General features: G+C 41.7%; 2 pseudogenes; both read left to right on the top strand.

Annotated features, from left to right (window-relative positions):
* Positions 1 to 2,374: 2,374 nt before the first annotated feature.
* LOC110302423 (protein S100-A11 pseudogene) lies at positions 2,375 to 3,395 on the top strand (annotated as a pseudogene).
* Positions 3,396 to 8,714: 5,319 nt separating this feature from the next.
* Positions 8,715 to 9,766, top strand: LOC110302503 (heterogeneous nuclear ribonucleoprotein A1-like; annotated as a pseudogene).
* The last annotated feature ends 4,055 nt before the right edge of the window (positions 9,767 to 13,821 follow it).

Here is a 13,821-nt window from a genome sequence, read left to right as displayed (position 1 = left end):
ATTGCAGGGATGTTCACCAAAATTTCAGGTCATCTCACTAAAATGCTAAAAACAGCTGTCCCGGGAGCACCAAGGCCAGAAGCAGTTGTCCCAGAAGCTCCAAGGCCTGGAACATTTTCACTTTATCCCCAATTCTTTTCCATGTCATCTAAATTTGTGTTTTCTGCTTTGTGTATCCTTTAACACATTTAATAGTATAATAAAATATTTTAAAATAAAGAAGTTAAGTGGAATTAAAAACTGAAGAATGTTTCTTTACAATGAATTCTATAGCCACTTCTATGGCAAAAAGAAAGGACAATAAAAATTAGTATAAATGTTGAAAATAAGTGTCGAAGAGACCCTTCCAGTGACTGGTTATGTCCTATTCCTTTACCACAACCTGACACTCTGTCTACATCACTCCCCTGCCCTCACTCTAACCCACTCTACCCAAACTAATGAGTGTAAACTTCAAGTTCCACAGTGCTGGGGACCACACAACCACATCATTTATTCTTGGACCACTTTCCTTCCATCTTGCTCCCATTGCCTGTTGAGGTTGCCTTTCACACCACATGGCCCATGTTGATCTGACTTTAGATACCGGTCACTGGTTCTTTCTGATCTAGACTACTGCAGAAACCCCTCCTGGTTATGGCCCAGTTGGCTGGCACTCTGGCCCTAAGAGAAGGTGGAAATTTAATCTATAAATAAAGTTGTACAGACTAACTCTACCCATGTTGCCACAAGTCTGTAAGCAGCAAGCTACTTTGTGGGCAAAATGCAAATTTTTTTAAACTTCCTCCTCTCAATACTCATTATGAGTCTTCTTTAAACTGAGATCACCATAGTGATTACTACAAGAAATTGTTGCCCAGGAGGGACCCCCTAGAAGGACATGCAATATTTGTGAACATTGGATATGTGTAGTACTTCAGGACCCAGCAGCCTGGAGGCCACCTCTCTCTCTCTGGGCTAAATGGTATTTTGGTTATTTTTAATTAGAATAAAATGAACATTTTCAAAACCCTTCATGACAAAGACTGGCCAAAGGGCTTTACATGTCTTTTAATTCTGTCAAACACAAGATACAAGAAATAGCCTGCTACAACATTTACTCTCTCCAGCCGTTCCCCTAAATTGCAAAAATATTCCCTGATCAAAGAAGCCTTGACCTCAGCTATGACATTTCTCCTCCAGTAACTGAGGCCAGGAGCCAAGGAGTTGCCTGCAACCCACAACTCAGTCCCCAGAGTCCCCAGAAACTGGGCCAGGAGAAAAAGGGGCTTGAATACCATGACCTTTTATATAATGCCTACTGAGCAAAACTTGTGGGTCCAACACAAACTCCAGTTACAACCCTTTTGCCTTATCTGGGACTCAAAAGGAACAAAGGTCTCTGTGATTCATTTTTGCTGTAGAGCAAAACTTGAATCTGCAGTTTAAAAAAAAAATAAATCCTTTCTATATAAACATCACACATCAAAAGATGAAACAAAGCCGGGCGGTGGTGGCACACGCCTTTAATCCCAGCACTTGGGAGGTAGAGACAGGCGGATGTCTGAGTTCAAGGCCAGCCTGGTATACAAAGTGAATTCCAGGACAGCCAGGGCTACACAGAGAAACTCTGTTCTGGGGGACCGGGGGGGACCCAACCAAACAAACAAAAGATGAAACAAGATTTCTTAATAAGTCTCTCTAAATAGAGAAAGGAAGGTGTGTGTCTCCCTACCTACCTACCTATCACAGAATGATATAACCAATGTTCCAAAACAGGGTACAGTATCTTATCTTAAAACAGAGAGTCTTATTCAAATTATAGGTTCTATTTATTCCCATAAGGAAGAGAAGCCATTATTTGGCTGCCTCAGGAGTTCCAGTTTTCATTCAAGAAACTCAACAACAGCTACAACAAAAACTCCTCTAATCCTACAACAGCTCTTGGCAACTCCAAGCACCAACTGCCATTTAAATACCAACAGACATCATGTTTTAAGAAAAAAAAAAGTCTTCTGTTTCCAATGTGTTTGGCAGCAAACAGAAAGCTACAGTATGTTCTAAAAATAACTGGATGTTTGTTCATCAATGATTAAGGAATAAACTCTCAACTACACTTCACTGATATAGACATTCTCTTTCTCCATCCGATAATTGGTGCAGCATCTCCATCACCAGTGTGACCTATTCACTGGTACAAGAGCATGGACAAGCTCTCTGCTTCCCAGGCAGCACCCTTAGAAACACTGCTGAAAACCTCATTGTCTAGAAAGCCCAGAGCCAGACAAAGTGGAATAATCCACCAACCTCCCCCACTGCTTATAGTGGAAAACTCAGACACAAACAGAAACTACTCATAGACTCAGAGGTAAGCAGCTGTAGATAGATCAGAAAGATGACAGAGCGATATATTCCAAGAGGTGAGCTTCCTAGATTTTTTTCTCTTTTGTCCTTTGACTTTGACCCAACAGCAATCCTGTGTCCCATACCAGGACCTTAAAAATACTTCAGGAAAATTGAGTGAAGGACGGGTGGGAACTATCTATCCCTGGGCACTAAAAATGTGGAGATCATAGAGAGGAAGAAGCTGGAGAATGGGATGTGCTCACCCTGCCTCAGGTTCCAGCATCATCCCTCAACTGAGCGTGTACAGCACAGCTGCATGAAGACTGAGGGATCCAGGTTAAAATGTCATCCGTTGTCCTGTCTTGGAGTGCTACCCACAAGAAACTGACCCACGGGGCAACGTGAAGGCTTCAAAAGCTAGGTTTCCATTGCAAACACCATCTGCAAATGTCAAGAGAAAACATTGAACCTAATGAGGCTGATTACCTGCTAATAACATAAATCAACATTCCCCGTGGTAGATAAGGAGACCAAAAGACTTATAATGTGATGCTCAAAATGCCTAAAATTCAATTTAAAAGTATCTGATATTCAAAGGATCAGGACAGTGTGATCAATTCTCAGAGGATACACGCTCTACAGGTGGAAACTCTGAGATGATCCAGACAGTGAAGTCAAGGGCATAAAGAGCTTTTAAAACACTCCCCAGCCACTCCTGTCCCAGCCACCATCAGCCACAGACGCAGTCGGACCTCGCTCCTCAACTTGGCAAAGAAGCCTACAGAGACTGAGAGATGCATCGAATCCCTGATTGCTGTTTTCCAAAAGTACAGCGGGAAGGATGGAAACAACACTCAACTCTCCAAAACTGAATTCCTTTCCTTCATGAACATGGAGCTGGTTGCCTTCACAAGGGACCAGAAGTACCCCAGTGTCTTGACCACATGATGAAGAAGCTGGACCTCAACAGCGATGGGCAGTTAGACTTCCAAGAGTCTCTCAACCTCATTGGCGGCTTAGCTGTAGTGGGCCATGATTCTTTCCTCTGAACTTCCCAGAAGCCCATCTAATTCTTTTCATTCCCTTCCAACCACCAAGCCATCACCTCCCCAACCCCATTCATACCTGCACTGAGCCCAGCACACCTACCACAACATGCAACCCATGCCTGCTGGCAAAAGTAAAACAATGCCATTTTTTAATGTTAAAAAAAAACACTCCCCATGAGTCAAAGACCTCTTTGAATAAGAAGGTGCAGACAATACACTAGCAAGCATTTGCTGAAAGGACCCAGATATAGCTGTCTCTTGTGAGACTATGCCGGGGCCTAGCAAACACAGAAGTGGATGCTCACAGTCAGCTATTGGGTGGATCACAGGGCTCCCAATGGAGGAGCTAGAGAAAGTATCCAAGGAGCTAAAGAGATCTGCAACCCTGTAGGTGCAACAACATTATGAACTAACCAGTACCCCGGAGTTCTTGACTCTAGCTGCATATTTATCAAAAAATGGCCTAGTCGGCCATCACTGGAAAGAGAGGTCCATTGGACACGCAAACTTTATATGCCCCAGTACAGGGGAACGCCAGAGCCAAAAAGTGGGAATGGGTGGGTAGGGGAGTTGGGGGGGAGGGTATGGGGGACTTTTGGGATAGCATTGGAAATGTAATTGAGAAAAATACGTAATAAAAAAATATTAAAAGAAGAAGAAGAAGAAGAAGGTGCAGACAGCCTCAGCCTCATTCTTAAAATGGAGAAATTTTAGAACTGGGAAAAAAAACATGTGAATGCGTAACATTAAAAATTCATTGAGTGAGGGTTATAGCATGGAATGACAAAAAAATAAAGAAACCTGAAAACAGGTCAGCAGGAATTGAGTAATGCAAACAGGCAAAGAAAATAGAGATTTTAACAATGGAAACAACTTTGAAAAGTTGTTTTCAGCACAAAGCAAAACATCCAACATCTGTAACACTGAGGGCCAGAATCATAGAGAAGGAGGTCATGTCATAAAAAAGAATTTTAGAAGTAATAATTTTAAAAAACTTAAATTTTGTGAAGGATGTGAGACTAAGCCTTTATGAGTGACACAGAAGTGATAGATGTCTATGTTCTGGGTGACACTCACTAAATGATGATAGATGTCTATGCTCCAGTTAGCTATGGTGTTCACTAGAGAAGGGCCTCTGTTGAGAAGTTCTTCATAATATACATAGGACACAAGTCATCTTAGAACATGCAGAAAATGGGCAGCATGGCAAGGATGCAGTTAAACACGGGCTAAAAATGTGGCCTCCCCTTCACCAAGCGCCTGGCTTGCCAACAGTAAAACACAGCCATGAGCCCTAGACCAGCACAATCCCCTGGGTCTCCTAGCTAACCACTAACCAACATATGCATTATAATGTGTCCACTTCATCACAAAGGGGGAAAGAACATGTCCTCGTAGACCAGGAATATACCCTGGATGGGAATTTGTCTTCTCTGTGCTTTTCTTGAATTGCTGTCAACAGAATTCAATAGAATTGCAAATGTCTTGCCATCATCATAATGTCCCACACACATCATTTCTGACCAAGAACCTATTCACTTGAAGAGCAGCAATAAGTGCATACCCATGGTATTTCATGACCTATCCTTCTAAAAAAGAATGATGGGGTGGACTACTGGGGATTCTGTTCCAGAAACAGATGAGCGACAATACAATGGAAGGACAGTTCTGTCACAAAGTGCAAAACAGTGTTTATAATGTTGACCAATCAATGGTGCCAGAATGCACTGATTTGGGAATCAAATTTGAAAGTGAGAATGGCTCTTTTCACTGTTGTCTCTGAGATACATGAATATACCTTTAAATCCTGTCTCTAGGACTTTGAATTCTATGAGTCTGGAGATCTCAGTTGCTCAGAACATACACATACTTCTATTATTGATTAATGTGGTTTGGCTGACCTGAAGCTTGAGACAAATAGCAGTAGTCAGCTGGCTTCCTCAAATGAACAAGCAAAGGAGATGAAATTATACTCCCCCGGAATAATTAATCTCAACTAACCAAGGAAAACCAGGTATCTGACACTCAGTTGAAGTGAATGGGATTATGTCAAAAACACAGATAATTTCCTGGGATCATCCCTTAGTAGCTCCATGTTCAATATTAGAAATTGATAGAAGGCAGGCATGGTAGCAGATGCCAGGAGTGACAGCACTTGGAAGACTGATTCAGGACAGTCACAAGTTCAAGGCCAGTCCGGGCTTCATGAACAGGGTCCAGTCTCACAACCAAAACAAAAGGCCCAGAAAGATACTTGAGCCGGTTAAGAACCCAGTCCTGATGACCTGACTTTGTGCCCCAAGTTCCACATGGCAGAGAGAGAGACTAGAGTTCCATAATTTATTCTCTGGCCTTCATACATGCACCATGGAACATGTGTACATACACATACACAGTCAATAAGTAAATGTAATTTTTTAAAGAAAAAAATTTAATTAATATATTACTGTAGTAGATGTCCATATCCCCAATTACACACACACACACACACACACACTCACACATTCACACATTCACACATTCATGGCAGAAACACTGAAGAATCAAGACCTTCAGAAATGAAGGTTTAGTCACCTTATCAAAAAATATGTCAGCCAAGGTTTCCTAATGGCAAATGAAACACATCTGACAAAAGAAAGACTCAAGCACCTCAGTCACATCTGTCCATCCATAGATGCAGGGACTGAAAGAGCTGTGCACACTTCCTCCCAACTTACTACATACTACAGAGGATGTGTGAGTGTGTTCTGTGACCCTTCCCCTTTATCACTTTTACAAGTGTGAATGGAGATGGTTGGTTTTTACAAGTTAATTTTTAGAATAATGGATGATTATGAGTGGATCTGTGGCAGGGATGCAGAAACTATCTTCCAATGTTTGCTGGAGCTTTGTATCTTCTGTCGGGTTAGACAGTGAGAGAAGGTTTCATGTACACAAATCACACTCAACAACACATTGAGATCTTAAGGAAGGATCAGGTTTGTTCCATACCATGGGTACAAGGATGGTTCAACATAAATAAATCAAGAAATGCAATGTAAATGAAAGTGGAAAGTGGTCGAGAGAGACGCACAATATCAACCCCAAGCCTATACACACACATGCATACATATGTACATGCACACACACATGTGCACACCATTTGTACATATATTTGCCAAGTAATATTAGGATTGGACATGATGATACATGCCTATAACACAGCACTTGGGAGGTAAAGGCAGGAGTTCAAGGTCATCCTCAGCTACATTGGACTTCAAAGAAACAAATGGAAGAAGACTGCAGAAGATAGAAAGAGCTCCCAGTTCATGCGTTCACAGAATCAATATTATAAAAATTACTAAATTGCTGAAAATATCTATAGATTTAATACAACCACAGTCAAAATTACAACAGCATCTTTTACATGACAAAAAAAAAAAACCTTCTAAGTTAAAAGGAACACAAAAAACCCTAAACAACCAAAGCAGTCTTAAACAATGCTATCATAATATCGTAAACTGTACAACTGCCCACACTAACAAAATACGTGTGGGACTGTCAGAGACACAGACACATAGGCCAATGGAACAAGACAGAAGACCCACCACTAAAGCCGTACAGCTAAGACACCTAGTCTCTTTTTTTTTAAGTGAAAGAGAAAAGAGGCATTGGAGAAGAACTACTCTTCCATCAACACTGCTGGAAACGCTGGGTATTCACATGAGAAAGGATGAAACTAGTCTATATCTCTCACCCCACACAGAAATCAATCCTAAATTGATGTTGTATGATGATCTAATGGAAGGCCTGAAATGGCTAGAGGAAAACATCTCAGGATATAGGCATTGGGGGAGGGGATTTTCCAAAAACAAAGAACTGCAATAGCCCAGCATGCAATCCCCACAAGTGACAAGTGGGATTGCAGGCCCTTGAAATGCTTCTGAGTAGCCAACAAAACAATCAGCAGAGTGGAGAAACAGCCTACAGAACTGGAGAAAATATTGCCAGCTATTCATCTAACTGGGAATTGATATTTAGAATCAATACAGAGTTCCAAAAATTAAGCACCAAAGAAGCAAGCTATCTAGTCAATAAATGGGCTACTGAGTTGAATAGAAAGTTCTTGAAAAAGTAAAAAGAATGACCAAAATTATTTGGGGAAAGTGGTCAGCTCTATCATGGAAATGGAAATGAGAACTACTTGTAGAGGCATTTTACTCTGGTTAGAATTAGTCAGAATGGCCATCATCAAGAAAATAAATGGCAAAGGTGCTGGTATGAATGTGAAGAAAGAAGGACCCTCAAACATGACTGGTAAAATAAATGTATAGCCACCATAGAAAAGGATGTTCTCAAAAAACTGAAAACTAAATTCAGAACTCCCATAAACCCCAGTTATCCCACTTCTGGGTATACGCCCCAAAATGTCTGATTCTGCAGACCACAGAGATACTCCCATATCTGTGTTTAGTGTCTCACTATTCACAGTAACTGAGACCTAGAATCTGCCTAGATGGCCATCTAAAGATGAGTGGATAAAGGAAAGATAACACAGACACACAATGGAATTTTGTTCACCCATAAAAGGAATGCAATTATGATATTCACACAAATGTATGGGACTTGAGATTATCATGTTAGCAAAATAAGCCAGATCCATAAACACAAATATCATGTTTTCTGCTATAATCAGAATCTAATTTAAATTTAGATAGATAACAGACAGACAGAAGACAGATAATAAAAATAGAAGTGGGGTAAGAGGGGGCATTCTAAAGGAAGGGGAAGGAACAAGAGAAAATTTGTATGCATATGTGTTTGTATGTGTGTGTGTATGTGTGCACATACGTTTATATGTGTGTATGCACATGTGTATGGTGTGTACATGTGTGTTTTTGTATATATGTGTGTGCACGTATATTTATGTGTGTGTGCACACACATGTATGTGTGTGGTGTGCACTTATATATTTGCATGCATGTATGTACGTGTATATGCATATATGTTTGTGTGTGTGTGTGTGTGTGTGTGTGATGGAAACAGAAGAGAAATACTTTGGGAGAGATAAGGGATAGGAGACAGATGTGTAAGAACAGAACATAAACTAAAAAGTATGACATATAATGAACCCTATGTCTCGAACCCTATGTCTCTGTACACTAACCAAAAGTTTGAAAAATAAGTATCTGAAAATATGTAATTTTTATGAAAATGCAAAAGCAAATCAGTGTACTAAAAATGTACTGAGCACATTCGTTATCTTATTCCTTTCTGCTCTTTGGCGCTGCTGATGAAGCGTCACTGAAGGCTCTCATCACCCTGATGTCATGTCTAAGTGTCTGAGTCTCCCAGGAGCCGGAACAGCTGTGGAAGCTCTTCCTTAGAGGGTTGAGCTCCAAAACAACAGATGAGAGTCCGAGGAGCCATTTTGAGCAATGAGGAATACTCATCGACTGTGCGGTAATGAGAGATCCAAACACCATGAGATCCAGGGGCTTTGGGTTTGTCACATACGCCACTGTGGAGGAAGTGAATGCAAGACCACACAAGGTGGATGGAAGAGTTGTGGAACCTAAGAGAGCTGTGTCAAGAGAAGATTCTTAGAGACCAGGTGCCCACTTAACTGTGAATTAGATCCTTGTTGGTGGTATTAAAGAAGACACTGAAGAACATTGCTTTCAAGATTATTTTGAGCAGGAAAACAGAATTAAAGTGAAATTATGACTGACAGAGGCAGTGGAAAAAAGAGGGGCTTTGCTTTTGTCACCTCTGACGACCATGATTCTGTGGATAACATTGTTATTCAGAAATACCATACTGTGAGTGGCCACAACTGTGAGGTAAGAAAGGCTTTGTCGAAGCAAGAGCTGGCTAGTGTTTCATCCAACCAAAGAGGTCGAAGTGGTTCTGGTTTGGTAGCAATGACAGTTTTGGTCAAGGAGGGAACTTCAGTGGTCATGGTGGCTTTGGTGGCAGCCGTGGTGGTGGTGGTGGTGGTGGTGGATATGGTGGCAGTGGGGATGGCTATAATGGATTTGGCAGTGACAGTGGCTATGGAGGAGGTGGCCCTAGTTACTGTGGAGGAAGCAGAAGCTATGGAAGTGGTGGACAGGGTTATGGAAAACAGGGCAGTGGCTATGGCGGGAATGGCAGCTATGACAGCTATAACAACAAAGGAGGCAGAGGCAGCTTTGGTGGTGGTAGTGGAAGCAATTTTGGAGGTGGTGGGAACTACAGTGGTTTTGGCAATTAGTCTTCAAATTTTGGATCGATAAAAGGAGGAAACTGGAGGCAGGAGCTCTGGCCCTTCTGGTGGCAGAGGCTAGTACTTTGCTAAACCATGAAACCAAGGTGGCTAAGGAGGTTCCAGCAGCAGCAGTAGCTATGGCAGCAGTGGCAGGGGGTTCTAATTACAGTCAGGAGACAAAGCTTAGCAGGAGAGGAGAGGCAGAGAAGTGACAGGGAAGCTACAGCTTACAGCAGATTTGTGAACTCAGCCAAGCACAGTGGTTGCAGAGCCTAACTGCTACAAAGAAGACATGTTTTAGACAATACTCATGTGTGTGGGCAAAAACTCCAGGACTGTGTTTGTGGCTAATTGTATAACATGCTATTTTAGTTTCTATTCTGTGGAAAGTGTATAGCATTCCAACAAAAGGTTTTATTGTAGACCTTTTTCACCCATGCTGTTAATTGCTAAATGTAATAGTCTGATCATGGCGCTGAATAAATGTGTCTATTTTTTTTTTAATGTGCGTGTAAATTTAGTCTACCCTGAAGCCATCTTGGTAAACTTCCCCTACAGTGTGAAGTTAGAATTCTTTTAGGGTGGTACCAAATTCCATCTGGAATTTATTTCTGGTTGCTTGGGTAGAGAAGCCATTGTCTTCACAAACCTTGGTGTTGTTAAGGTTCCAGTTACTATTGTAACTTGTAATGAGTTTCACCATTGAAAGGGTCATCCAAGCAAGGTCACAGTTTTGTTACAATGGTTGTTGGCACACCCTATGCAATAGCAAAATTGAATAATGATATCAGATAAAATAACAGATGGGAATGAAGCTTGTATGTCATCTGTTATCATGAGTACTCAATAAATGATTTAATTCTCTTGAAAAAAAGTACACTTTTTTAAACAAATGGTGTCTGTAAATGTGGATATCCCCAGACAAAAACAAGTCAAAGCCTTGAAACCTAAAACTCATACTTTATATGAAAGTTAATTTAAAATATTATTTTGATATTAAATACAAATCATAAAGCCCAAAGATCTTTTTAAAGCATTCCTAGATTTAAGAGCACAGATTGTACTCCAGACAGAAACAATTGATGAATTAGACTTCAGCAAAATTACAATTTTCTGTGACTGAGAAGATAAGCAGCAGTCTGAAAGAAAAATACCAGAAAACTATAAATTCAGCTAAGGACCAATGTCTAAAATATAATTTGTAGGGAACACTCAAATGCAACAGTCAAAATTATCCAAAAAGGAATTGGGCAAAATAAATAAAAGTATACCTAAGTGACTATTAAAAGGATAAAATATGCATTTGAAAAGATGTTCAAAATCATTAGTAATGACAGACATGCAAATTAAAACCATAATAGATGCCATTCCATGCCCATTCCGGGCAGTTAAATTTGTAAAAAATGGCAACACCACAAGAGTGTGAAGCAGATGGCGGAAGAGGATCAATCATACATTTCTTGGGGGAAAGTAAACTGGTCATACCAAACTAAGAAACAATGAAAAACATACAACTGTAAACTGAACCAGCAACTGCCGTCCTGGACACTTGTCCCAGAGAAATGAAGTCTCGGGTCACAAAAGCCTGTAAGTGGATGATTAAGGCACCTCCATTTGTACCATTCAAGCACTGGAAACAGCCAGCTGCCCTTCCGTGGGTAAGCAGTTTAACTGCTACAACCACTGTGGAGAGCTCTTGGTGCTACTTCTAGGAATTTAGCAAGAATATTTAATGTTGGGCTAGGATAAGGAAGTTAGCTCAGGAAAATACAACTCCGGAATATATTCATTGTATCTTGGACATCTTGATAAGTCCCTGCAACGAGTGACCTTGGGACTTTTGTTTATGCCTTAGGACTGACCAGATTCTTTGCACGTACCTAGAATGATATAAAAAAAAAAAGAGAAATTATCTGCTTCAGCATTTGCTGGAGTCATACCATAATGTTGCCTAGTTGTCTTTTTTGGTTTTTTTTTTAATCCTCCCTCCCTCCCTCAACAAAAGGACACGAACTGCTGAGGGGGGTGGAGGGGGGAAAAGCCAGAGGGTTTTCAAAAAATCAGAGGCTTAGTGAAAAAAGAGACATTCCCGAGAGGTTATTCAGTCTTATACAAATGGTTGCATTAACACAGCATGCATGAAATAATAAAATTACAGAGCTAGAGGACAAACGGATGGTCGCCTGGAGCTAAAGAGAGATTTCTGCTGGCTAGGCTGGCATGTCAGAGGTTTGTACGTCGCCACCCAATCCTAACAATCATATCTACAGGTAAAAGAAAAACTGTTAGACATAAAATAGAGGTGGCCACAGCTGAGAGAGCAGACACCCATGAGCAGACGCCTCACAGGGACCGAGTGCTGGGGAGGATGAATTGCTGGAGACTCAGTGTGGGTGATTGTGAGAAACCACAAACTTCAGAGAGACCCGATCATGGCCACTGCACTTGACTAGGTTTTCCCTTCAGGAGATCTCCAAGGGTCCCACAGTGAGGCGAGGAAAGAGAGGGAATCTCCCCTATACCCCATCCCCACCCCAGCCTCCCCTACCCCACCCCTCACCCCCTCGCCCGTTTCCATATGGAGAACAAGAAGGCCGAACTCTTTTAAATGTGAGAGTGTTCTATCTTTCTTGATAAGGTTTGCCCTTGGTAGAAATTATTCCAGAGAATAATTTGCTGGTGTGCACTAGAGCCTAATTGGCCAGGAAAATTTTTCAACCAGAAGTGACTTTAGTCGTCCTATCCCCCTGAGGACAGAGGGACACTCCAGAGAACAGATTCACTCAAATGCTAACACCTGACCATAGGAGTCCAGCATGCTTCTCCCCACCCCCCACCCCCTCGCTTACCTTAGCATGCTCCGACAGCGCCATATCTGCCCAGCAAGAAAAAGTGCAAAACACACAAAAGGGCAAAGAGCGCAGCTGGAAGAGACAGAAAACATCAAACCCAGGCTCAGATGGATCTACTGCTGGGCTATTGCAATTAGCATTCTAGGAACTAAAGCCTGCAATATGCTAGGGGTTCTCGCAGACAAAGGGGGCTGCATATGTTAGAGAAACCTGGACGCTCCAAGGAAGAACATGAGAAGGAGGTTAGGGATCAAAGCCACAGACACAAATGAAGAACGGCCTTAGTGGGTTTCATTAGTGGATACGACAGAGTTGAGAAAGAACCCTCTGAACTTGAGGCTATCTCTACAGAAACCTCCAAAACAGAAAAGGGAGTGGGGAGTTGGGGAAAGGAGCTGAAGAAAAAAGAACAAAACATTTGAGAACTACAAAAGGTGAAGCATTCAAAACCTGGAGAGAAGAATAGAAGACAATAAGCAGTTGCGATTTCAACTGCTTGAAATAACTGAATTTTTCCCCAAAAGCAATGTCAGGGCCCTAAGCATCGATCCAGGAAGCCAAGGACAGAAAAGTCAGGAATGCAGTCAGGAATGCTACTGCTGCTGCTGCTGCTGCTGCTGCTGCTGCGTTTAGCTGTCATTGTCACACTGCAGGGAACCAATAGAGGAAGAGAACACGTGATCTCGGGATCCCCCCTGCTCCTTCAGCAAATCCTACTGTCATATGCCACCAGAAGATCACGGCCCACAGATCAACTAATGGTGCACAGACCAACTAAGCAGGGATCATAGGCACTCACAGAGACTAAAGCTGTAATCACGGAGCCTGCAGGGGTCTCTGCTAGGTCCTCAGTATACATGCTTAGCTTACAGATTTTGTGGGACTCCTAACAGTGAGAGTGGGGGACCCATTTCCTCCTCCTTACTTGCCTTGTCCAGCCTTGCTATGAGTGTTTGTGCCTAGTCTTATTATATCTTGTTATGCCATGTTCAGTTGACATCCCTGGGAGGTCTGCTCTTTTCTGAAGGGAGACAGAGGAGTGGATGGGAGAGGGGTAGCGAGGATACTAGGAGGAGTGGAGGGAGGAGAGGATACAGCCGGGATGTATTGTGTGAGACAAGAATAAATAAAAAGAAGAAGAAAAAAAAACATGACCTATTGACTGGTGCTGATCAGAAATAAGCCTGACTTTTGCTCAGAAGCCACGCAAACAACAAGAGGGATATTTTAAAGGTTAAAGAAAACTTAAAAAACAACAACAACAACAAAAAACACCCTGCAAAATTATCCTTCAAAAGAAAAGGGGAACTAAAGACTGGCTCATATAAGGAAAAACTGAAAGATGTGTACCTTGAAAAAAAACTTT

Source organism: Mus caroli, unplaced genomic scaffold, assembly GCF_978045245.1.
Source record: "Mus caroli unplaced genomic scaffold, Mus_caroli_1 scaffold_11, whole genome shotgun sequence".
Lineage (NCBI taxonomy): Eukaryota > Metazoa > Chordata > Mammalia > Rodentia > Muridae > Mus > Mus caroli.
The sequence above is the reverse complement of the archived record's forward strand: the minus strand, read 5'-3'. Positions and strand labels throughout refer to the sequence as shown.